The following is a 25,886-nucleotide window of genomic DNA, read 5'->3' as shown; positions in this document are numbered from 1 at the left end:
CCAAACTGTGACACCCCATAACCCCAGCCCTTCCATACTGTGACACCCCATAACCCCAGCCCCCCCATACTGTGACACCCCATAACCCCAGCCCCCCCATACTGTGACACCCCATAACCCCAGCCCCCCCATACTGTGAAACCCCATAACCCCAGCACCCCCATACTGTGAAACCCCATAACCCCAGCCCCCCATACTGTGACACCCCAGCCCCCCCATACTGTGACACCCCATAACCCCAGCCCCCCATACTGTGACACCCCATAACCCCAGCCCCCCCATACTGTGACACCCCATAACCCCAGCCCCCCCATACTGTGAAACCCCATAACCCCAGCCCCCCATACTGTGACACCCCAGCCCCCCCATACTGTGACACCCCATAACCCCAGCCCCCCATACTGTGACATCCCATAACCCCAGCCCCCCATACTGTGACACCCCATAACCCCAGCCCCCCCATACTGTGACACCCCATAACCCCAGCCCCCCCATACTGTGACAGCCCATAACCCCAGCCCCCCATACTGTGACACCCCATAACCCCAGCCCCCCCATACTGTGAAACCCCATAACCCCAGCCCCTCCCCAAACTGTGACACCCCATAACCCCAGCCCCCCCATACTGTGACACCCCATAACCCCAGGCCCCCCATACTGTGAAACCCCATAACCCCAGCCCCCCCAAACTGTGAAACCCCATAACCCCAGCCCCCCCATAGTGTGACACCCCATAACCCCAGCCCCCCCATACTGTGACACCCCATAACCCCAGCCCCCCATACTGTGACACCCCATAACCCCAGCCCCCCCATACTGTGACACCCCATAACCCCAGCCCCCCCATACGGTGACACCCCATAACCCCAGCCCCCCCATACTGTGACACCCCATAACCCCAGCCCCCCCAAACTGTGACACCCCATAACCCCAGCCCCCCCCCATACTGTGAAACCCCATAATCCCAGCCCCCCCAAACTGTGACACCCCATAACCCCAGCCCCCCATACTGTGAAACCCCATAACCCCAGCCCCCCCATACTGTGAAACCCCATAACCCCAGCCCCCCCATACTGTGACACCCCAGCCCCCCCATACTGTGACACCCCATAACCCCAGCCCCCCATACTGTGACACCCCATAACCCCAGCCCCCCCATACTGTGACACCCCATAACCCCAGCCCCCCCATACTGTGACACCCCATAACCCCAGCCCCCCATACTGTGACACCCCATAACCCCAGCCCCCCCATACTGTGACACCCCATAACCCCAGCCCCCCCATACTGTGACACCCCATAACCCCAGCCCCCCCATACTGTGACACCCCATAACCCCAGCCCCCCCATACTGTGACACCCCATAACCCCAGCCCCCCCATACTGTGACACCCCATAACCCCAGCCCCCCCATACTGTGAAACCCCATAACCCCAGCCCCCCCCAAACTGTGACACCCCATAACCCCAGCCCCCCATACTGTGACACCCCATAACCCCAGCACCCCCATACTGTGACACCCCATAACCCCAGCCCCCCCATACTGTGACACCCCATAACCCCAGCCCCCCATACTGTGACACCCCATAACCCCAGCCCCCCATACTGTGACACCCCATAACCCCAGCCCCCCATACTGTGACACCCCAGCCCCCCCATACTGTGACACCCCATAATGCTAGCCCCCCATACTGTGACTTCCCATAACCCCAGCCCCCCCATACTGTGACACCCCATAACCCCAGACCCCCATACTGTGAAACCCCATAACCCCAGCCCCCCCATACTGTGACACCCCATAACCCCAGCCCCCATACTGTGACACCCCATAACCCCAGCCCCCCCATACTGTGACACCCCATAACCCCAGCCCTCCCATACTGTGACACCCCATAACCCCAGCCCCCCATACTGTGAAACCCCATAACCCCAGCCCCCCCAAACTGTGACACCCCATAACCCCAGCCCCCCCATACTGTGACACCCCATAACCCCAGCCCCCCCATACTGTGAAACCCCATAATCCCAGCCCCCCCAAACTGTGAAACCCCATAACCCCAGCCCCCCCATACTGTGACACCCCATAACCCCAGCCCCCCCATACTGTGACACCCCATAACCCCAGCCCCCCCATACTGTGACACCCCATACCCCCAGCCCCCCCATACTGTGACACCCCATAACCCCAGCCCCCCCATACTGTGACACCCCATAACCCCAGCCCCCCCATACTGTGACACCCCATAACCCCAGCCTCCCCATACTGCGACACCCCATAACCCCAGCCCCCCCAAACTGTGACACCCCATAAACCCAGCCCCCCCATACTGTGACACCCCATAACCCCAGCCCCCCCATACTGTGACACCCCATAACCCCAGCCCCCCCATACTGTGACACCCCATAACCCCAGCCCCCCCCATACTGTGACACCCCATAACCCCAGCCCCCCCATACTGTGACACCCCATAACCCCAGCCCCCCCATACTGTGAAACCCCATAACCCCAGCCCCCCCAAACTGTGACACCCCATAACCCCAGCCCCCCCATACTGTGACACCCCATAACCCCAGCCCCCCCATACTGTGAAACCCCATAACCCCAGCCCCCCCAAACTGTGACACCCCATAACCCCAGCCCCCCCATACTGTGACACCGCATAACCCCAGCCCCCCCATACTGTGAAACCCCATAACCCCAGCCCCCCCATACTGTGACACCCCATAACCCCAGCCCCCCCATACTGTGAAACCCCATAACCCCAGCCCCCCCAAACTGTGACACCCCATAACCCCAGCCCCCCATACTGTGACACCCCATAACCCCAGCCCCCCCATACTGTGACACCCCAGCCCCCCCATACTGTGACACCCCATAACCCCAGCCCCCCATACTGTGACACCCCAGCCCCCCCATACTGTGACACCCCATAACCCCAGCCCTCCCATACTGTGACACCCCATAATGCTAGCCCCCCATACTGTGACATCCCATAACCCCAGCCCCCCCATACTGTGACACCCCCATAACCCCAGCCCCCCATACTGTGACACCCCATAACCCCAGCCCCCCATACTGTGACACCCCATAACCCCAGCCCCCATACTGTGACACCCCATAAACCCAGCCCCCCCATACCGTGACACCCCATAACTCCAGCCCCCCCCATACTGTGACACCCCATAACCCCAGCCCCCCATACTGTGACACCCCAGCCCCCCCATACTGTGACACCCCATAACCCCAGCCCCCCATACTGTGACACCCCATAACCCCAGCCCCCCCATACTGTGACATCCCAAAACCCCAGCCCCCATACTGTGACACCCCATAACCCCAGCCCCCCCATACTGTGACACCCCATAAACCCAGCCCCCCCCATACTGTGACACCCCATAAACCCAGCCCCCCCCATACTGTGACACCCCATAACCCCAGCCCCCCCATACTGTGACACCCCATAACCCCAGCCCCCCATACTGTGACACCCCATAACCCCAGCCCCCCCATACTGTGACACCCCATAACCCCAGCCCCCATACTGTGAAACCCCATAACCCCAGCCCCCCCATACTGTGACACCCCATAACCCCAGCCCCCCCATACTGTGACACCCCATAACCCCAGCCCCCCCATACTGTGAAACCCCATAACCCCAGCCCCCATACTGTGACACCCCATAACCCCAGCCCCCCATACTGTGACACCCCATAACCCCAGCCCCCCCATACTGTGAAACCCCATAACCCCAGCACCCCCATACTGTGAAACCCCATAACCCCAGCCCCCCATACTGTGACACCCCAGCCCCCCCATACTGTGACACCCCATAACCCCAGCCCCCCATACTGTGACACCCCATAACCCCAGCCCCCCCATACTGTGACACCCCATAACCCCAGCCCCCCCCATACTGTGAAACCCCATAACCCCAGCCCCCCATACTGTGACACCCCAGCCCCCCCATACTGTGACACCCCATAACCCCAGCCCCCCATACTGTGACATCCCATAACCCCAGCCCCCCATACTGTGACACCCCATAACCCCAGCCCCCCCATACTGTGACACCCCATAACCCCAGCCCCCCCATACTGTGACAGCCCATAACCCCAGCCCCCCATACTGTGACACCCCATAACCCCAGCCCCCCCATACTGTGAAACCCCATAACCCCAGCCCCTCCCCAAACTGTGACACCCCATAACCCCAGCCCCCCCATACTGTGACACCCCATAACCCCAGGCCCCCCATACTGTGAAACCCCATAACCCCAGCCCCCCCAAACTGTGAAACCCCATAACCCCAGCCCCCCCATAGTGTGACACCCCATAACCCCAGCCCCCCCATACTGTGACACCCCATAACCCCAGCCCCCCATACTGTGACACCCCATAACCCCAGCCCCCCCATACTGTGACACCCCATAACCCCAGCCCCCCCATACGGTGACACCCCATAACCCCAGCCCCCCCATACTGTGACACCCCATAACCCCAGCCCCCCCAAACTGTGACACCCCATAACCCCAGCCCCCCCCCATACTGTGAAACCCCATAATCCCAGCCCCCCCAAACTGTGACACCCCATAACCCCAGCCCCCCATACTGTGAAACCCCATAACCCCAGCCCCCCCATACTGTGAAACCCCATAACCCCAGCCCCCCCATACTGTGACACCCCAGCCCCCCCATACTGTGACACCCCATAACCCCAGCCCCCCATACTGTGACACCCCATAACCCCAGCCCCCCCATACTGTGACACCCCATAACCCCAGCCCCCCCATACTGTGACACCCCATAACCCCAGCCCCCCATACTGTGACACCCCATAACCCCAGCCCCCCCATACTGTGACACCCCATAACCCCAGCCCCCCCATACTGTGACACCCCATAACCCCAGCCCCCCCATACTGTGACACCCCATAACCCCAGCCCCCCCATACTGTGACACCCCATAACCCCAGCCCCCCCATACTGTGACACCCCATAACCCCAGCCCCCCCATACTGTGAAACCCCATAACCCCAGCCCCCCCCAAACTGTGACACCCCATAACCCCAGCCCCCCATACTGTGACACCCCATAACCCCAGCACCCCCATACTGTGACACCCCATAACCCCAGCCCCCCCATACTGTGACACCCCATAACCCCAGCCCCCCATACTGTGACACCCCATAACCCCAGCCCCCCATACTGTGACACCCCATAACCCCAGCCCCCCATACTGTGACACCCCAGCCCCCCCATACTGTGACACCCCATAACCCCAGCCTTCCCATACTGTGACACCCCATAATGCTAGCCCCCCATACTGTGACATCCCATAACCCCAGCCCCCCCATACTGTGACACCCCATAACCCCAGACCCCCATACTGTGAAACCCCATAACCCCAGCCCCCCCATACTGTGACACCCCATAACCCCAGCCCCCATACTGTGACACCCCATAACCCCAGCCCCCCCATACTGTGACACCCCATAACCCCAGCCCTCCCATACTGTGACACCCCATAACCCCAGCCCCCCATACTGTGAAACCCCATAACCCCAGCCCCCCCAAACTGTGACACCCCATAACCCCAGCCCCCCCATACTGTGACACCCCATAACCCCAGCCCCCCCATACTGTGAAACCCCATAATCCCAGCCCCCCCAAACTGTGAAACCCCATAACCCCAGCCCCCCCATACTGTGACACCCCATAACCCCAGCCCCCCCATACTGTGACACCCCATAACCCCAGCCCCCCCATACTGTGACACCCCATACCCCCAGCCCCCCCATACTGTGACACCCCATAACCCCAGCCCCCCCATACTGTGACACCCCATAACCCCAGCCCCCCCATACTGTGACACCCCATAACCCCAGCCTCCCCATACTGCGACACCCCATAACCCCAGCCCCCCCAAACTGTGACACCCCATAAACCCAGCCCCCCCATACTGTGACACCCCATAACCCCAGCCCCCCCATACTGTGACACCCCATAACCCCAGCCCCCCCATACTGTGACACCCCATAACCCCAGCCCCCCCCATACTGTGACACCCCATAACCCCAGCCCCCCCCATACTGTGACACCCCATAACCCCAGCCCCCCCATACTGTGAAACCCCATAACCCCAGCCCCCCCAAACTGTGACACCCCATAACCCCAGCCCCCCCATACTGTGACACCCCATAACCCCAGCCCCCCCATACTGTGAAACCCCATAACCCCAGCCCCCCCAAACTGTGACACCCCATAACCCCAGCCCCCCCATACTGTGACACCGCATAACCCCAGCCCCCCCATACTGTGAAACCCCATAACCCCAGCCCCCCCATACTGTGACACCCCATAACCCCAGCCCCCCCATACTGTGAAACCCCATAACCCCAGCCCCCCCAAACTGTGACACCCCATAACCCCAGCCCCCCATACTGTGACACCCCATAACCCCAGCCCCCCCATACTGTGACACCCCAGCCCCCCCATACTGTGACACCCCATAACCCCAGCCCCCCATACTGTGACACCCCAGCCCCCCCATACTGTGACACCCCATAACCCCAGCCCTCCCATACTGTGACACCCCATAATGCTAGCCCCCCATACTGTGACATCCCATAACCCCAGCCCCCCCATACTGTGACACCCCCATAACCCCAGCCCCCCATACTGTGACACCCCATAACCCCAGCCCCCCATACTGTGACACCCCATAACCCCAGCCCCCATACTGTGACACCCCATAAACCCAGCCCCCCCATACCGTGACACCCCATAACTCCAGCCCCCCCCATACTGTGACACCCCATAACCCCAGCCCCCCATACTGTGACACCCCAGCCCCCCCATACTGTGACACCCCATAACCCCAGCCCCCCATACTGTGACACCCCATAACCCCAGCCCCCCATACTGTGACATCCCAAAACCCCAGCCCCCATACTGTGACACCCCATAACCCCAGCCCCCCCATACTGTGACACCCCATAAACCCAGCCCCCCCCATACTGTGACACCCCATAAACCCAGCCCCCCCCATACTGTGACACCCCATAACCCCAGCCCCCCCATACTGTGACACCCCATAACCCCAGCCCCCCATACTGTGACACCCCATAACCCCAGCCCCCCCATACTGTGACACCCCATAACCCCAGCCCCCATACTGTGAAACCCCATAACCCCAGCCCCCCCATACTGTGACACCCCATAACCCCAGCCCCCCCATACTGTGACACCCCATAACCCCAGCCCCCCCATACTGTGAAACCCCATAACCCCAGCCCCCATACTGTGACACCCCATAACCCCAGCCCCCCATACTGTGACACCCCATAACCCCAGCCCCCCCATACTGTGACACCCCATAACCCCAGCCCCCCCATACTGTGAAACCCCATAACCCCAGCCCCCATACTGTGACACCCCATAACCCCAGCCCCCCCATACTGTGACACCCCATAACCCCAGCCCCCCCATACTGTGACACCCCATAACCCCAGCCCCCCCATACTGTGACACCCCATAACCCCAGCCCCCCCATACTGTGAAACCCCATAACCCCAGCCCCCATACTGTGAAACCCCAGCGACCTGCCCTCCAGCCTGCTCCGTGCGCAATGCCATCTGCTGGTGTACCCTGGAATTTAAATGCACGGGTAAAGGGACAAATGCTAATAATCAATGCCACTGATTTATAGTTTTCATGTAGCACAGAATTTGATGCCTAAAGTACTGGTAAAAATCTCAGAATTCCCTACACTAAAGCAGAATGTGGCCTCTACAGTCTGCGTAGATCACGGGACGCATTGTACATTACAAAACAGAGTGCACGGAATTGGAGGCAACCTATTGTTGCATAGGGAATTGGTTAGGAGGTAGGGGACAGAGAGTCGGGATAATGTACTCCAATTGGCTGGATGGGTCTAGTGGAGTCCCCCAGGGATCTGTACTAGGCCCCCAGCTTTTCATTATATTTATCAATGACTTGGATGAAGGAATAGAGAGCCGTATATCCAAGTTTGGTGACGACACTAAGTTCGGTGGCTCAGTAAATAGTGTAGATGGGAGCAGAAATTGCAAAGGGGCATTGACAGATTCAGTGAGTGGGCAAAGCTGTGGCAAATGGAGTTCAGTGTGAGAAAGTGTGAGGTCACCCACTTTGGACCCAAGAAAGATAGATCAGAGTATTTTCCAAATGGTGAGAAGCTAGGAACTGTGGAGGAGCCGAGAGATTTGTGGGTCCAAGTACAGAAATCACTCAAAACTTGTGGACAGGTCTATAAAAATAATTTAAACGGGTAATGGAATGTTGGCCTTTATCTCAAGGGGGGCTGGAATACAATGGGAATGAAGTTATGCTTCAGTTCTACAGAGCTCTGGTTACGCACCTGGACACTGCGTTCAGTTCTGGGCCCCGCACCGCAGGAAGGATATATCGGCCTTGGAGAGGGAGCAGCGCAGGTTCACCAGAATGATACCAGGGCTGAGGACAGGTTGCTAAGAACATAAGGAGCAGGAGTAGGCCATTCGGCCCCTCGAGCCTGCTCTGCCATTCATTAAGATCATGGCTGATCTTCCACTTTCCTGCACTATCCCCGGCTCGTATTCCTTTGAGTTTAGAAGATTAAGGGGTGATCTAATTGAGGTGTTTAAGATAACTAAAGGATTCAGTGGGGTAGACAGAGAGAAACTATTTCCTCTGGTGGGGGGAGTCCAGAACAAGGGGGCCTTAAAATTAGAGCCAGGCTGTTCAGGGGTGATGTCAGGAAGCACTTCACACAGTAGTGGAAATCTGGAACTCGCGCCCAAAAAGCTGTTGAGGCTGAGGGTCAATTAACAATTTCAAAACTGAGATTGATAGACTTTTGTTGATTAAGGATATTAAGGGATAGGGAAGCAAAGCGGATAGATAGAGTTCCGTTACGGATCAGCCATGATCTAATTGAATGGCGGAACAGGCTCGAGGGGCTGAATGGCCTCCTCCTGTTCCTAGATTCCTATTTAAGCAATTTGTTAAACGGTAATTTGGAAATATTGCCGTGCCTGGGTGCTGTACCGGCGGCTGCTGGCAGTGAATGGGTTAGTGCTGTGCTCAGTTGCTGCAGATCCCCAAATGAGTTAGTACTTGTCCCAATCACTCAAGCTCCAGGCTGTAGGTTTGGCACAGAATGGGCTTTTAATGTGTGTCAGGGTTGGACTCTCACCATTGACTGCATTAGATGAGTGTATTAGCCACAGAACACCAGGACACTCCTCGATTCACTGTCTCTTTTATCTGTGCCAAGTGGAGAAAAGTTACTGTAGTGATTCTGATTCCTCATTACTAAACCTCGAAAACCACAGCTCTGAGCTGCTCGATGTTGCAGAGTTCACTGCACAGTTGAGTGCAGGACGATGAGCTGTCTATGGCATCATCCGGAAGCTTGGAGGTGACGAACTTTAGCATCTGTTTTAACGGAGTAATAGCACAGAGCGTGAGAGACACAGATCATTCCTGGGATCCCGGCACCGTATGTTTACAGATGGGGATGGGGGCAGGGGCGGGGAAGCCGCTCTGACCATCTCAGAGAAATGGAGGGCAAGTCACCCTTGTGCTCAACCAAGAGTCACTGCTACAGAGTGCAAAATCTTACGGAGAGGACATTGTAGAAGGAGCTATAATACCCAATCAATGATTTGACATCTCAGTCCTAAATGGCCAACCTCTTATTCTGAGACTGTGACCCCTGGTTCTAGACTCCCCAGCCAGGGGAAACATCATCCCTGCATCTACCCTGTCGAGCCCTGTATGTGTCAATGAGATCACCTCTCATTCTTCTAAACTCTAGAGAATATAGGCCTAGTCTACTCAACCTCTCCTCATAGGACAATCCCCCCATCCCAGGAACCAGTCTGGTGAACCTTCGTTGCACTCCCTCTATGCCAAGTATATCCTTCCTTAGGTAAGGAGACCAAAACTGTACACAATACTCCAGGTGTGGTCTCACCAGGGTCCTATATAATTGCAGTAAGACGTCTTTACTCTTATACTAAAATCCTCTTGTAATAAAGGCCAACAAACCATTTGCTTTCCTAGTTGCTTGCTGTACCTGCATGTTAATTTTCAGTGATTCGTGTACAAGGACACCCAGGTCCCTCTGAACACCAACATTTCCCAATCCCTCACCATTTAAAAAATACTCTGCTTTTCTATTTTTCCTACCAAAGTTGATAACTTCACGTTTCCCCACATTATATTCCATTTGCCATGTTCTTGCCCACTCACTTAGCCTGTCTATATCCCCTTGAAGCCTCCTTGCATTCTCCTCAAAACTTACATTCCCACCGGCTTTGTATCATCAGCAAACTTGGATATATTACATTTGGTTCCCTCAACCAAATCATTGATGTAGACGGTGAACAGCCGAGGCCCAGCACTGATCCTTGCGGTACCCCACTAGTTACAGCCTGCCAACCCAAAAATGGCCCATTTATTCCTACTCTGTTTTCTGTCCATTAACCAATCCTCAATCCATGCTAGTATATTACCCCCAATCTCATGAGCCTAATTTTGTTTAATAACTTCTTGCGTGGCACCTTATCGAATGCCTTCTGAAAATCCAAATACACCACATCCACTGATTCCCCCTTATCTATTCTGCTAGTTACAACCTCAAAAAACTCTACAACAGATTTGTCAAACACAATTTCCCTTTCATAAATCCGTGTTGACTCTACCCAATCCTATTACTGTATTATTTTCTAAGTGTCCTGTTACCACATCCTTAATAATATATTCTAGCATTTTCCCTACTACTGATGTCAGGCTAACTGGTCTGTAGTTCCCTGTTCTCTCTCTCCCTCCTTTCTTAAATAGTGGGGTTACATTTCCTACCTTCTGAATCGCGGGAACCGTTCTAGATTCTATGTAATTTTGGAAAATGACAACCAATGCATCCACTATCTCTATAGCCACCTCTTTCTAAACCCTAGGATGTAGGCCATCAGGTCCAGGGGATTTATCGGCTTTCAGTCCCATTAATTTCTCCAGTACTACTACTTTAATACTAATATCTTTCAGTTCCTCATTGTCGCTAGACCCTTGGTTGTCCACTATTTCCGGGAAGTTTTTTGCGTCTTCTGTGAAGATAGACACAAAGTATTTGTTTAATTTCCCTGCCATTTCCTTATTCCCCATTATACTTTCTCCTATCTCAGCCTGTAAGGGACCCACATTTACTTTTGTTAATCTTTTCCTTTTTACATACCTGACGTAAGAAAACTACTAGGCACTTGGTCTAAGCGTTAAACAAAGCTTTAATGAACTGTTTTTCAACATGGAGATCTCGTTGTGTCCTTCACTAGTTCCTGTTAAAGAATGTCCTGCACAAGCTGGGCCCATGCCCGAGTATTTATACTCTCCCTGGACAGCGCCACCAGCAGGCCGCCCAGTATTATTACATAAGTCATTTTCACATGAATGACAAGATTCATGTCATTACCTATAGAAACTTTTACAGTCTGTTTTTATGTCTCTTGCTAGTTTACTCTCATTCTATTTTCCCATTATTTATCAGTTTCTTGGTCCTCCTATGCTGAATTCTAAAATTCTCCCAATCCTCAGGCTTACTATTTTTGGCAACATTATAAGCCTCTTCCTTTGATCTAATATTCTCTAACTTCTCTTGTTAGCCACGGTTGGACCACTTTTCCTGTGGGGTTTTTGTGCCTTAAAGGAATGTATATTTGGTGTAAATTATTTATTAATTCTTTAAATGCTAGCCATTGCTTGCCTACTGTCGTACCTTTTAATGTAGTTTCCCAATCTACCATAGCCAACTCGCCCCTCATACCTACATAGTTTGCTTTGTTTAGATTTAAGACCCTAGTTTCGGATTTAACTAAATCGATTTCAAACTCAATATGAAATTCTATCATATTATGGTCACTCTTCCCTAAAGGCCCCTTTACTACAAGGTTATTAATTAACCCTTTCTCATTGCACAATACTAGATCTATAATAGTTTGTTCCCTAGTTGGTTCCTCAACATACTGATCTAGAAAACTATCTTGCATACATTCCATGAATTCGTCCTCCACACTATTACTGCAAATTTGGTTTGCCCAGTCTATATGTAGATTAAAGTCCCCCATGATTACTGTATTACCCTTGTTACATGCGCTTCTAATTTCCTGATTTATACTCTGCCCTACATTACAACTACTGTTTGGGGGCCTATAAACAACTCCCACCAATGTTTTCTGCCCCTTGCTGTTTCTTAGCTCCACACAAACTGGTTCTACTACTTGATTTTCGGAGCTAAGATCCTTTCTCTCTACTGTCTTTATCCCATCCTTTATTATCAGGGCTGCCCCTCCTCCTTTTCCATTTTGCCTATCTCTTCTAAAAGTTAAGTATCCTAGAATATTTAGTTCCTAACCTTGGCCACTTTGCAACCACATCTCCATAATGGCTATTGGATCAAACCTGTTAATTTCTATCTGCGCTATTAATTCATCTATTTTGTTGCGAATGCTTCGCGTATTCAGATACAGTGCCTTTAGCTTTGACTTATTTCTATTTTTCCCTGATGTCACCATCGTCACTGATGCCTTATTACATTTGTTACTCTCTCTGTCCCCTCCTGACCCACTTGGCTTATTTTTACCCAAAACTCTGCTCTAGAGCCTTGACATTTCTCTCACTGCTTTTAAATTTTCTCTTTTCTGAATCCTCCCACCCCCCCTCCCCCTTCATTAGTTTAAAGCCCTGTCTACTGCCCTAGTTATTCGGTTCGCTAGGACACTGGTCCCAGCCCGGTTTAAGTGGAGCCTGTCCCAACGGAACAGCTCCCTCTTTTCCCAGTACTGGTGCCAGTGCCCCATGAACTGAAACCCCTTCCTCCCACACCACTCTTTTAGCCACGCATTTAAACCTCTAATCTGTTTGTCCCTATGCCAATTTGCACGTGGCTCAGGTAACAATCCAGAGATTATTACCTTTGAGGTTCTGCTTTTTAATTTGGATCCTAGCTCCTCAATCTCCCTCAGCAGAACCTCATTCCTAGTTCTACCTATGGCGATGGTTCCTATGTGGACCACAACAACTGGATCTTCCCCCTCCCACTTCAATTTCTTCTCCAGCCGCGAGGAGATGTCTTTAACCCTGGCAACGCAACCTTCGGAACTCTCGGTCACGGCTGCAGAGAACAGTATCTATCTCCCTGACTATACTGTCCCCTACCACAACTACTTTCCCTTTCACTTCCTCCACTTGAATGGCCTCCTGCACCATGGTGCCGTAAGAACATAAGAAATAGGAGCAGGAGTAGGCCATTCGGCCCCTCGAGCCTGCTCCGCCATTTACTGAGATCATGGCTGCTCTGATCTTGGGCTCAGCTCCATTTCCCTGCCTGCTCCCCATAACCCATCGCTCCCTTATTGTTCAAAAATCTGTCTATCTCCACCTTAAATATATTCAATGACCCAGCCTCCACAGCTCTCTGGGGCAGAGAATTCCACAGATTCACGACCCTCTGAGAGAAGAAATTCCTCCTCATCTCAGTTTTAAATGGGCGACCCTTTATTCTAAAACTGTGCCCCCGCGTTCTAGATTCCCCCATGAGGGGGAACATCTTCTCTGCATCTACCTTGTCGAGCCCCCTGAGTATCTTACATGTTTCAATAAGATCACCTCTCATGTTGCGGCACACCACCTGCACTCCCATCCCTATATGACCTTGTTTTATTTAATTAAATTTGTAATTAGGTAACTTAGTTTACAGTATAGTTTCTTGACTACTTACTTGATCTAGATTAAGTTCAGGGTACTGAAATTAAATATCTACCGGTAACACAAAACACTACAAGTAATGTAGGCAAAAAGCAACAACTCCTTCCCCCTCTTCTCCGAATTCCCACTCTTTCCAAATTCCCAAATAAAATACTCTGTTCAAGTCCACTCTGTTTAATCCCGCTCTGTGCAGACTGTGATTCTAAGTGGTGGAGGTGAGGGAGGAGAGCCAGTGATAGAATAATACCTGGACAACTCTCATTGATAGCCAATTTGCGATAACTGAGAGGGAGCTGGACAGGGGAGGTCGATGGGCATGAAGATGGCAGGTGAAGTCCGGCACTGATTACTGTAAAATCGTGAGACGGTAGAGCAACATATTAAATGACAACATATTTGAGGTCACAGAGCAGGAAAGGGATCTGGTGGGTTGGTGGTTTCAGTGAGAGGATGATGAAAGCCCATGGAGTGCCAGGATGTGTAGCTGGGGGTGTGACATTATCTAAGGAGGCAATCTTGAGTTGTATCAGGTCTTGGTGAGACTGCGTCTTCATACCGTCTACATTTTATTATAGGAAAGCTCTAAAATTATTGGAGGGAGTCCTGGGGAGGAAGCGACGAGGCTGATTCTTGAACTTAAGAGGATTGAGTTATGGGGATAAGATTTTCCACCTGCTACTTTACCCTGTGTGAGGGGCCTTGATCAAGCTCTTTTAACGATTCTCACGGGTATGGAGGATTTGGATCCAGGAACGTTCTGTGGGTACAGGAATGGAGGACTGAGGACACAGTTAAAGTTAAGGATGTCAAAAGAAAATAGAATATTTAGGCAATTGATTTTCGTAAGATGGTGTTAGGACTGTGGATCAGATGGCCACTGGGGAATCAGAAATCCCTGGCAGGGTATAAGGAGCACTGGATTAGTTCCTATGATGAATGGAATACAAGGCTGTTAGTACCAGAATCACAGTAAGGAAACTAATGGGTGGTTTGCAAGGGTAGGTTAGATGGGCCAGTCGTGAACAACAAGGACTGTATCAAATTTACCACTCAGAGACCAGGGTCACCCACAGAGAGCAGGGACAGTCTAATGTCCCTCAGAGACCGGGTCACCCACAGAGCGCAGAGACAGTCCAATGTCCCTCAGAGACCGGGTCACCCACAGAGAGCAGAGACAGCCTGATGTCCCTCAGAAACCGGGTCACCCACAGAGAGCAGGGACAGTCTGATGTCCCTCAGAGACCGGGTCACCCACAGAGAGCAGAGACAGTCTGATGTCCCTCAGAGACCAGGGTCACCCACAGAGAGCAGAGACAGTCTGATGTCCCTCAGAGACCGGGTCACCCACAGAGAGCAGGGACAGTCTGATGTCCCTCAGAGACCGGGTCACCCACAGAGAGCAGAGACAGTCTGATGTCCCTCAGAGACCGGGTCACCCACAGAGAGCAGGGACAGCCTAATGTCCCTCAGAGACCGGGTCACCCACAGAGAGCAGAGACAGTCTGATGTCCCTCAGGGATTGGGTCATACACTGAGAGCAGGGACAGTCTAATGTCCCTCAGAGACCGGGTCACCCACAGAGAGCAGAGACAGCCTGATGACCCTCAGAGACCGGGTCACCCACAGAGAGCAGAGACAGTCTGATGTCCCTCAGAGACCGACCGGGTCACCCACAGAGAGCAGGGACAGCCTGATGTCCCTCAGGGATTGGGTCATACACTGAGAGCAGAGACAGCCTGATGTCCCTCAGAGACCGGGTCACCCACAGAGAGCAGGGACAGCCTGATGTCCCTCAGAGACCGGGTCACCCACAGAGAGCAGAGACAGTCTGATGTCCCTCAGGGATTGGGTCATACACTGAGAGCAGGGACAGTCTGACGTCCCTCAGAGACCGGGTCACCCACAGAGAGCAGGGACAGTCTGATGTCCCTCAGGGATTGGGTCACCCACAGAGAGCAGAGACAGCCTGATGTCCCTCAGAGACCGGGTCACCCACAGAGAGCAGGGACAGTCTGATGTCCCTCAGAGACCGGGTCACCCACAGAGAGCAGAGACAGTCTGATGTATCTCAGAGATGGGAAACCTGCTGCATTGCGTGGAGTTAAAGTTGAGGATCTCTGGACTGAGGCTGTACACAGGTTTTGGCTCCTACGAAACTTGGCTCGAACTCCCAGCCGTGTTGCAGGTTCACTGAGTCGGTCTGCAGCCCTTAACTGGATAAATCCATTAACTGAGTCGATGTTTCTCACTTTGTTGTTTCTAAGTGGTCCTGACTGTACCTATGGTAACCTGCTTCTGGCACCAATTAGCCTCGTTTGCCAGGTTGGTCTGGATTGTCTCCATTGAACAGCAGAGAAATCCAGTTCCAGCGCTCCGCAGGCTCAATCCTAAGGCCGGACCAGACTCCTGGGATCGGCCTAAATACGGTGCTTGTCCCACAGGAAAGGCAACCTCTTGCAGCACTTACTGTGGCACTGGTCCCTAATCAGTGGCTGCAGCAGCAGGGAGTTAATAATAGGCTGTGTGGGGGAACAGGGAACTCTCAACTCATCAAAGGAGCAGATGTGAACCAGTGGCCATTCGGCATGGTTTGCCTGCCACAGAGAATGGGTAAGACAGAGAAGGATCAGCTGGAAGGTAACTGCATGACTGAATGTGGCCTGGGAGGGTGGGATTGTGATGAAATATATTCCATTCATCACTGCCTGTTTTCTGTGTCTTGTAACTGCCTGCTTTCTGTGTCTTTTCCCTTCCCCCAGTCCTCATGTATTATGTATTGGAATGTGCTGGAATTGGTTGTGTGCAGGGCTCCGCCCATACCTGGCTCCTTTGTAATCTAAGTCAGTCGGGCATCAGCCTCCTGAAGGAAGACATCTCTCTAGTTTACGTGTTATGTTCTAAGTTAATAAAAGCCTTATTTTTGTTCTGCTAACTTCGAGTCTCGGAATAATTGAGGCACATCAGGGATTACATCGGATATACGGCATAGAAACAGGCCATTCGGCCCAACCAGTCCATGCCGGCGTTTATGCTCCACTCGAGCCTCCTCCTGACTTTCCTTATCCAAATCTATCAGTATATCCCTCTATTCCCTTCTCCCTCATATGTTTGTCTAGCCTCCCCTTAAATGCATCTATACTATTCGCTTCAACCACTCCCTGTGGTAGCGAGTTCCACATTCTCACCACTCTCTGGGTAAAGAAGTTTCTTCTGAATTCCCTATTAGATTTCTTGGTGACTATCTTATATTGATGGCCTCTAGTTATGCTCTTCCCCACATGCGATGTTATCCACTTCAGTGGCAAAAACAGGAAGACAGATTATTATCTGAACGGCAATAGATTGGGAGAAGGGGAAGTGTAACGAGACCTGGGTGTCCTTGTGAGTCGCTGAAGGTAAGCATGCAGGTGCAGCAGGCGGTTAAGAAGGCAAATGGTATGTTGACCTTCATAGCGAGAGGATTTGAGTACAGGAACAAGGATGTCTTGCTGCAGTTGTACAAGGCCTTGGTGCGACCACACCTTGAGTATTGTGTGCAGTTTTGGTCGCCTTATCTGAGGAAGGATGTTCTTGCCATGGAGGGAGTGCAGCGAAGATTCACCAGACTGATACCTGGGATGGCAGGAATGACGTATGAAGAGAGATTGGGTCGATTGGGCTTATACTCGCTGGAGTTTAGAAGAATGAGGGGATCTCATTGAAACTTATAAAATTCTAACAGGACTAGACAGACTAGATGGAGGAAGGATGTTCCCGAAAGCGGGGGAGTCCAGAACCAGGGGTCACAGTCTAAGGATAAGGGGTAAGCCATTTAGGACTGAGATGAGGAGGAATTTCTTCACCCAGAGAGTGGTGAACTTGTGGAATTCTCTGCCACACAGGGCAGTTGAGGCCAATTCATTAAATATATTCAAGAAGGAGTTGGATATATTTCTTGAGGCTAAAGGGATCAAGGGATATGGGGAGAAAGCAGGGACAGGGTACTGAATTTGAATGATCAGCCATGATCTTATTAAATGCCGGAGCGGGCTCGAGGGGCTGAATGGCCTACCCCTGCTCCTATCTTCTATGTTTCTATGTTAAGAGGAAACATTCTCTCTGTATCCACTCTATCAAAATTTTTCATAATTTTTAAGACCTCTTTTAGATCACCCCTCAGCCTTTTTTCAAGAGAAAAGAGACCCAGCCTGTTCATCCTTTCCTGATATGTATACCCTCGCATTTCTGGTATCATCCTTTTAAATCTTCTCTGCACCCTCTCCAGTGCCTCAATGTCCTTTTTATAATATGGCGACCAGAACTGTACGCAGTACTCTAAGTGTGGTCTAACCAAGGTTCGATACAGGTTTAGAATAACTTCCCTACTTTTCAATTCTATACCTCTAGAAATAAACCCTAGTGCTTGGTTTCCTTTTTTTATGATCTTGCTAACCTGTGTCGCAACTTTTAGTGATTTGAGTATTTGTACTCCGAGATCCCTTTGTTCCTCTACCCCACCTAGACTCACCCTCCAAGTAATAAGTGGCCTCCCTATTCTTCCTACCAAAATGTAGTACCTCACACTTATCAGTGTTGAACTTCATTTGCTCATTGTTTGCCCATTCTGCAAGTTTATTAATGTTCTCCTGTAACTTGTTGCAGTCCTCCTCAGTATTGACTATGCCCCCTAATTTGGTGTCATCCACAAATTTAGAAATTGTGTTTTTGATTCCAAAGTCTAAATCGTTAATGTAAATTGTGAACAGCAGTGGTCCCAGCACTGATCCTTGTGGAACACCACTACCCACCTTCTGCCACTGTGAATAGCTACCCTTTACCCCTACTCTCTGCTTTCTGTCCTGAAGCCAGCCAGCAATCCATTCTGCTACTTATCCCCTGACTCCACATTCTCTGACCTTGTTCATCAGTCTATTATGGGGTACCTTATCGAAGGCCATTTGAAAATCCAGATAAATTACTACAACAGTGACTCCACTTCAAAAGTACATCATTGGCTGTAACGTGCTTTGAGACGTCTGGTGATCGTGAAAGGCGCTATATAAATGCAAGTCTTTCTTTATCACTGCAGTACCATTGCAGACCAATTAAATACATACTTTGGTTCTGTCTTCACAAAGGAGGACTCAGATAACCTCCCAGAGATGTCGGGGAACATAGGGTCTAATGAGAGGGAGGAACTGAACGAAATAAGTATTTGTAAGGAAATGGTGTTAGGGAAATTGACGGGATTGAAGGCCGATAAATCCCCAGGGCCTGATAATCTACATCCTAGGGTACTTAAGGAAGTGGCCCTAGAAATAGTAGATGCATTGCTGGTCAGCTTCCAAAATTCTATACACTCTGGAACAGTTCCCATGGATTGGAGGATAGCTAATGTTACCCCACTATTCAAAAAAGGTGGTAGAGAGAAAACGGGGAATTACAGACCGGTAAGCCTGACATCGGTAGTGGGGAAAATGCTAGAGTCCATTATAAAAGATGTAATAGCAGAGCACTTGGAAAACAGTGACAGGATCGGACAAAGTCAACATGGATTTACAAAAGGTAAATCGTGCTTGACTAATCTACTGGAATTTTTTGAGGATGTAACTGGTAAAATAGATGAGGGAGAACCAGTGGATGTAGTGTATTTGGACTTTCAGAAGGCTTTCGATAAGGTCCCGCATAAGAGATTAGCGTGTAAAGTTAAAGCACATGGGATTGGGGGCAAGGTACTGACTTGGATAGAGAACTGGTTGGCAGACAGGAAGCAAAGAGTTGGAATAAACGGGTCTTTCGCCGAGTGGCAGGCAGTGACTAGTGGGGTACCGCAGGGATCGGTGCTAGGACCCCAGCTATTCACAATATATATAAATGATCTAGACAAGGGAACTAGATGTAATATCTCTAAGTTTGCAGACGACACAAAGCTGGGTGGGCGTGTGTGCTGTGAGGAGGATGCTGAGAAACATAGAAGATAGGAGCAGGAGTAGGCCATTCGGCCCCTCGAGCCTGCTCCGCCATTCAATGCGATCATGGCTGATCATTCAAATTCAGTACCCTGTCCCTGCTTTCTCCCCATATCCCTTGATCCCTTTAGCCTTAAGAAATATATCTAACTCCTTCTTGAATATATTTAATGAATTGGCCTCTACTGCCTTCTGTGGAAGAGAATTCCACAGGTTCACCAGTCTGGGTGAAGAAATTCCTCCTCATCTCTGTCCTAAATGGCTTACCCCTTATCCTTAGACTGTGACCCCTGGTTCTGGACTCCCCGACCATTGGGAACATCCTTCCTGCATCTAGTCTGTCTAGTCCTGTTAGAATTTTATAAGTTTCAATGAGATCCCCTCTCATTCTTCTAAACTCCAACGAGTACAAGCCCAATCGACCCAATCTCTCCTCATATGTCATTCCTGCCATCGCAGGTATCAGCCTGGTGAATCTTCGCTGCACTCCTTCCATGGCAAGAACATCCTTCCTCAGATAAGGCGACCAAAACTGCACAAAATACTCAAGATGTGGTCTCACCAAGGCCCTGTACAACTGCAGCAAGACATCCTTGTTCCTGTACTCGAATCCTCTCGCTACGAAGGCCAGCATACCATTTGCCTTCTTAACCGCCTGCTGCACCTGCATGCTTACCTTCAGCGACTGGTGCACAAGGACGCCAGGTCTCGTTGCACTTCCCTTTCTCCCAATCTATTGCCATTCAGATAATAATCTGCCTTCTTGTTTTTGACACCAAAGTGGATAACCTCGCATTTATCCACATTCTATTGCATCTGCCATGCTTCTGCCCAATCACCCACCCAGCTTTGTGTCCTCTGCAAACTTGGAGATATTACATCTAGTTCCCTCGTCCAGATCATTAATATATATTGTGAATAGCTGGGGTCCAAGGACCGATCCCTGCGGTACCCCACTAGTCACTGCCTGCCACTCGAAAAAAGAGCCGTTTATTCCAACTCTTTGCTTCTATGTTACTCTCTCTCTTACTTCAAAATATTCAATAAGGTTGGTCAAGCAGGACTTTCCCTTTTTAAATCCATATTGACTATTCATTATTATATTTTTGGCTTCTAGATGTTCTTCTATTTTCTCCTTTAGTAGGGATTGCATTATTTTTCCTACTACTGATGTTAAGCTGACTGGTCTATAATTCCCTGGGCATGTTCTATTTCCCTTAAATATCGGTATTACGTTAACTATCCGCCAGTCCACTGGCACTACACCTTTTTCTATTGAATTATTAAATATGCATAGTAAAGCCTCTGCTATCTCTTCCTTAGATTCTTTTAAAATGCGTGGATGCAATCCATCCAGACCAGGGTTTTATCCTCTGAGTTTGATTAGTTTATTTAATATATCCTCTTTTTTTCATTTTAAATGCACAGGTGACGCTGGTTATATGACTGTACATGTTGGAATTGTTCCCAGTGTTTGGTTGAACCTGTGACTGAGGATAGTCTGTAGATATAGTTACATTCCGGCATTATCCTTGGGTATGAGGGAAGTTCCCCACACACGCTGAACCCGGCACCCAGAGAGTTGAACCATGAGCCTTTTGGTAAAACCTACAGCAGCCCAGAGCCTACCTGAGGCCACCATGGCATCGGTATAGAATACAATCAGAGAATGGTTACAGTACAGAAGGAGGCCATTCGGCCTGTCGAGCCTGTGCCAGCTTTCTGCAAGAGCACTTCAGCGAGTCCCACTCCCCCGCCCTTTCTCCGTAGCCCTACAAAATTATTTCCCCTCAGGTACTTATCCAATTCCCTTTTGAAAGCCACAGTTGAATCTGCCTCCACCACCCTCTCAAGCAGTGCATTCCAGATCCTAACCACTCGCTGAGTAAAAAGATTTTTCCTCATGTCGCCTTTGGTTCTTCTGCCAATCACCTTAAATCTGTGTCCTCTGGTTCTCGACCCTTCAGCCAATGAGAACAGTTTCTCTCTCTCTACTCTGTCTAGACCCCTCATGATTTTGAACATCACTATCAAATCTCCTCTCAACCTTCTCTGGTACAAGGTGAACAACCACAGCTTCTCCAGTCTATCCACATAACTGAAATCCCTCATCCCTGGAACCATTCTTGTAAATCTTTTCTGCACCCTCTCTAAGGCCTTCACATTCTTCCTAAAGTGCAGTGCCCAGAATAGGAGACAATACTCCAGTTGATGCTGAACCAGTGCTTTATAAAGGTTCATCATAATTTCCTTGCTTTTGTACTCTGTGCCTCTATTTATGAAGCCCAGGATCCTGTAAGCTTTTTTAACCGCTTTCTCAACCTGCCCTGCCACCTTCAATGATTTGTGCACATATACCCCCAGGTCTCTCTGTTCATGCACCCCTCACTAGGATTGTACCCTTTAGTTTATATTGCCTCTCCTTGTTCTTCCTACCAAAATGTATCACTTCGTACTTTACTGCGTTAAATTTCATCTGCCACGTGTCCGTGCATTCCACCAGCCTGTCTGTCTTCATGAAGTCTATCACTATCCTCCTCACTGTTCACTATACTTCCAAGTTTTGTGTCATCTGCAAATTTTGAAATTCTGCCCTGTACACCTACGTCCAAGTCATTAATATATATCAAGAGAAGCAGTGGTCCTAGAACCGACCCCTGGGGAACACCACTGTATCCCTTCCTCCAGTCCGAAAAACAACCGTTCACCACTACTCTCTGTTTCCTGTCACTTCGCCAACTCCGTATCCATGCTGCCACTGTCCCTTTTATTCCATGGGCTTCAACTTTTCTGGCAAGCCTATTATGTGGCACTTTATCAAACGCCTTTTGGAAGTACGGGGGTCAGGTGACAGGCGGGGGGGGGCGTTACTACTGCAGGGCTGGTGGAGCAAGGCTACTGGAAGTGAGGGGAGACGCTGGGTGCACAGGTTACAGGTCCTGAGGAGGTGTGTTTTGGATGTATTATCGCAAATCACTTTAAATACATTAAATAACAAAGCAATCCTCTTGATTAATGACGCTGTGATGTCCGTTAAACAGAAATTGTCTCCGGCAACTGCTTTTAGTGTCGAATCTCAAGCTCAACCTGGATAGTTGCACTGTCTCCCTCACACTCCCCTTCACAGGAGTTTGGAATCCCCCCCTGCCCCCTCCCCCACCCCTCCCCTTCCCCCTGCCCTCACCCACCCCCTCCCCCACCCCTTTCCCCCTGTTCCCCCTGCCCCCCCTTCCCCCTGCCCCCCTTCCCCTGCCCCCCTTCCCCTGCCCCCCTTCCCCTGCCCCCTTCCCCCTGCCCCCCCTTCCCCCTGCCCCCCCTTCCCCCTGCCCCACCCCTCCCCTCCCCTCACCCACCCCTCCCCCACCCCCGCCCTCCCACCCCCGCCCTCCCACTCCCCCACCCCCCCCTCCCACGCCCTCCCACTCCCCCACTCCCCCCCCCCGCCCTCCCACTCCCCCCGCTCCTCCACTCCCGCCCTCCCACTCCCACTCCCCCCCCTTCCTCCACCCCCGCCCTCCCACTCCCCCCGCCCTCCCACTCCTCCACCCCCTCCCATTCCCCCCCCTGCCCTCCCCCATCTCTCTCAAACTAGCCCAGGTGAAACTTCAGAGTTGCCAGCTGATTTATGTCTGTTAATAATGGGTGTCTGTCTGTTGCTTTATTAAAACATATAATGACAGGTCTGATGCGCTGCCTACACAAAGCCTTTGTTCAGCTGTGATTCTCGGCTATTTACAGCCCCAGCACAGCGACCAAAAATATAACCCGGTACAGATCTCAGCAACCGTCCGAGAACCGAACCCTTGCCGAACGGGGAGCAGTTCCTCACCTCATTAGGGGGCAAGAGTGGAGGGTACCTCAGGGCGGGGGGAGAGAAATGGGCTGGGGAGCGCAGTGTGTCCTGGGGGGGGGGAGAGGAGAATGTGCCCGGGGGGGGGGGGGGGGGGGGGGAGAGGAGAATGTGCCCGGGGGGGGGGGGGGAGGAGAATGTGCCCGGGGGGGGGGGGGGGAGGAGAATGTGCCCGGGGGGGGGGGGGGAGGAGAATGTGCCCGGGGGGGGGGGGGGAGGAGAATGTGCCCGGGGGGGGGGGGGGGGAGGAGAATGTGCCCGGGGGGGGGGGGGGGAGGAGAATGTGCCCGGGGGGGGGGGGGGGGAGGAGAATGTGCCCGGGGGGGGGGGGAGGAGAATGTGCCCGGGGGGGGGGGGGAGGAGAATGTGCCCGGGGGGGGGGGGGAGGAGAATGTGCCCGGGGGGGGGGGGGAGGAGAATGTGCCCGGGGGGGGGGGGGGGGGAGGAGAATGTGCCCGGCGGGGGGGGGGGGGGGAGGAGAATGTGCCCGGCGGGGGGGGGGGGGGGGGGGGAGGAGAATGTGCCCGGCGGGGGGGGGGGGGGGGGGGGGAGGAGAATGTGCCCGGCGGGGGGGGGGGGGGGGGAGGAGAATGTGCCCGGCGGGGGGGGGGGGGGGGAGGAGAATGTGCCCGGCGGGGGGGGGGGGGGGGGAGGAGAATGTGCCCGGCGGGGGGGGGGGGGGTGGGGGGGGAGGAGAATGTGCCCGGCGGGGGGGGGGGAGGAGAATGTGCCCGGCGGGGGGGGGGGGTGGGTGGGGGGGAGGAGAATGTGCCCGGCGGGGGGGAGGGGGGGAGGAGAATGTGCCGGGGGGGGGAGGAGAATGTGCCCTGGGGGGGGGGTGGCGGTGGAGAGAATGTGTCCTTGCGGGGTGGGAGTTGATCCTCTCGCGCGCTCGGTGTTTTATTATGGGGTTGATCCCCTCGCACGCTCGGTGTTTTATTATGGAGTTGATCCTCTCGCTCTCTGCTGCAGGTTCTGGGTGATGTTCTACGAGACCTCTATCGACTGCTGAAGTACATGATTCAGACCGATGAGGACGAGGTGGTGGTGCTACATGCACAGCTCGCGCTGGAGGAACTGGACCATGTTGTCAGGAGGTTTCTGTTCCCAGAGGAAAAACTGCAGAAAAAAATCGTGATCCTTCCTTAACGGAAGGTCCCAGAATCCCTTCACACTGAACTCTGGGACTGAATGGTTTACACGTCCTTCAAATCCAGAAACGGCAGCTTGGGACTGTGATGGAACTCCAGCAATATGGTGCCATGTTAACCTGGGTCTTCCTGCAACTCTGGTACAGCAATGGATCTGTATTGGGGATGATGAGGGATGGAGGCAGACATGTGATTTGTTTGCTCAATGCTTGTAGTTTATTTCAAAGGTTCCGTATAAATCGAGCTTGTGTGGCGAGCAGGTCTTCGATGCTGAGGGGGAGGAGAGGCGATTCCACTGCCGTCTTTTTTGCTGCATTGGCTGCTTTTGCTGGGGGGTTGGGGAGGAGGAGTGAGGGAGGGTTCAGCCTGCCCGAATTATTGAGGAGGGGGCAGATTTTGTGCTGTCGTAAAACCTGATATGATTTGGGCCATCAAATGTGAGGCGGGGGTTTGTGGTTCACAGGTTAAAGAGTCCCTGGTCCCAGCAGCGCCGGGTCCTCTGGCCGAGCACGCTGACTCCTCGCAAACCCCTCAAATGAATGCATCAAATGACCAGCTGGGGCTTCTCAGTGCAGTTGATCGGTGCTTCCGTTAAAGGTTTCCGCAGTTATGAAGGAAGAATGTGGTCTGGACAGTGATTCCGGAGTTTTTTGTCACAGATTCAGGAAATGGGGATGATGATCAGACATCATCAACATCTTGAGTTGGAAACCAATGGAGACAATTGCCACTGTCCCATTCCCCTTCTCGCTGCTGTTGTTGCTTCAGGATCAGCATGTTCCCTTTAGAGATCTTGTGATGTTCGGAAAGTTGCCGTGGAGAAATTCATAGGAAGACGGTTTTTGATACTTTATCTAGTTGAAAACAAAGACGCAATAAAGGTATGAAATGGCGGATCCGTGTAGTCTGTGAGCTCTGTGGCGATCTGTTGCTTCAAGGACACGGGATGTCAATCTGAAGATGGTTTTAACTGATGAGCTCTCCCCAATACCAGTGTGTTTGACCCATCGAGGTGGATCCTTGAAGAAAACAAACTAAAGTGACAGAGTTAGAGAGATGTTAAGAACCTAAGAATTAGGAGCAGGAGTAGGCTGTACGGCCCCTCGAGCCTGCTCCGCCATTCAATAAGATCATGGCTGATCTTCGAGTTCACCTC

The 25,886-nt window shown here is 52.0% G+C and overlaps 1 long non-coding RNA gene across 1 annotated transcript in view; it reads left to right on the top strand.

Annotated features, from left to right (window-relative positions):
- Window positions 1-25,626, top strand: part of LOC147116783 (uncharacterized) — a 57,289-nt gene extending 31,663 nt beyond the window's left edge. Inside the window, exon 2 of the long non-coding RNA XR_015078875.1 lies at window positions 24,552-25,626. This is a non-coding gene — a long non-coding RNA (uncharacterized LOC147116783). The remainder of the gene's footprint in view (window positions 1-24,551) is intronic.
- Window positions 25,627-25,886: the final 260 nt, after the last annotated feature.

This window comes from Somniosus microcephalus, chromosome 6 (genome assembly GCF_052327205.1).
Source record: "Somniosus microcephalus isolate GS21.2 chromosome 6, FLI_Smic_1.0, whole genome shotgun sequence".
Taxonomy (NCBI): Eukaryota; Metazoa; Chordata; class Chondrichthyes; order Squaliformes; family Somniosidae; genus Somniosus; species Somniosus microcephalus.
The sequence above is the reverse complement of the archived record's forward strand: the minus strand, read 5'-3'. Positions and strand labels throughout refer to the sequence as shown.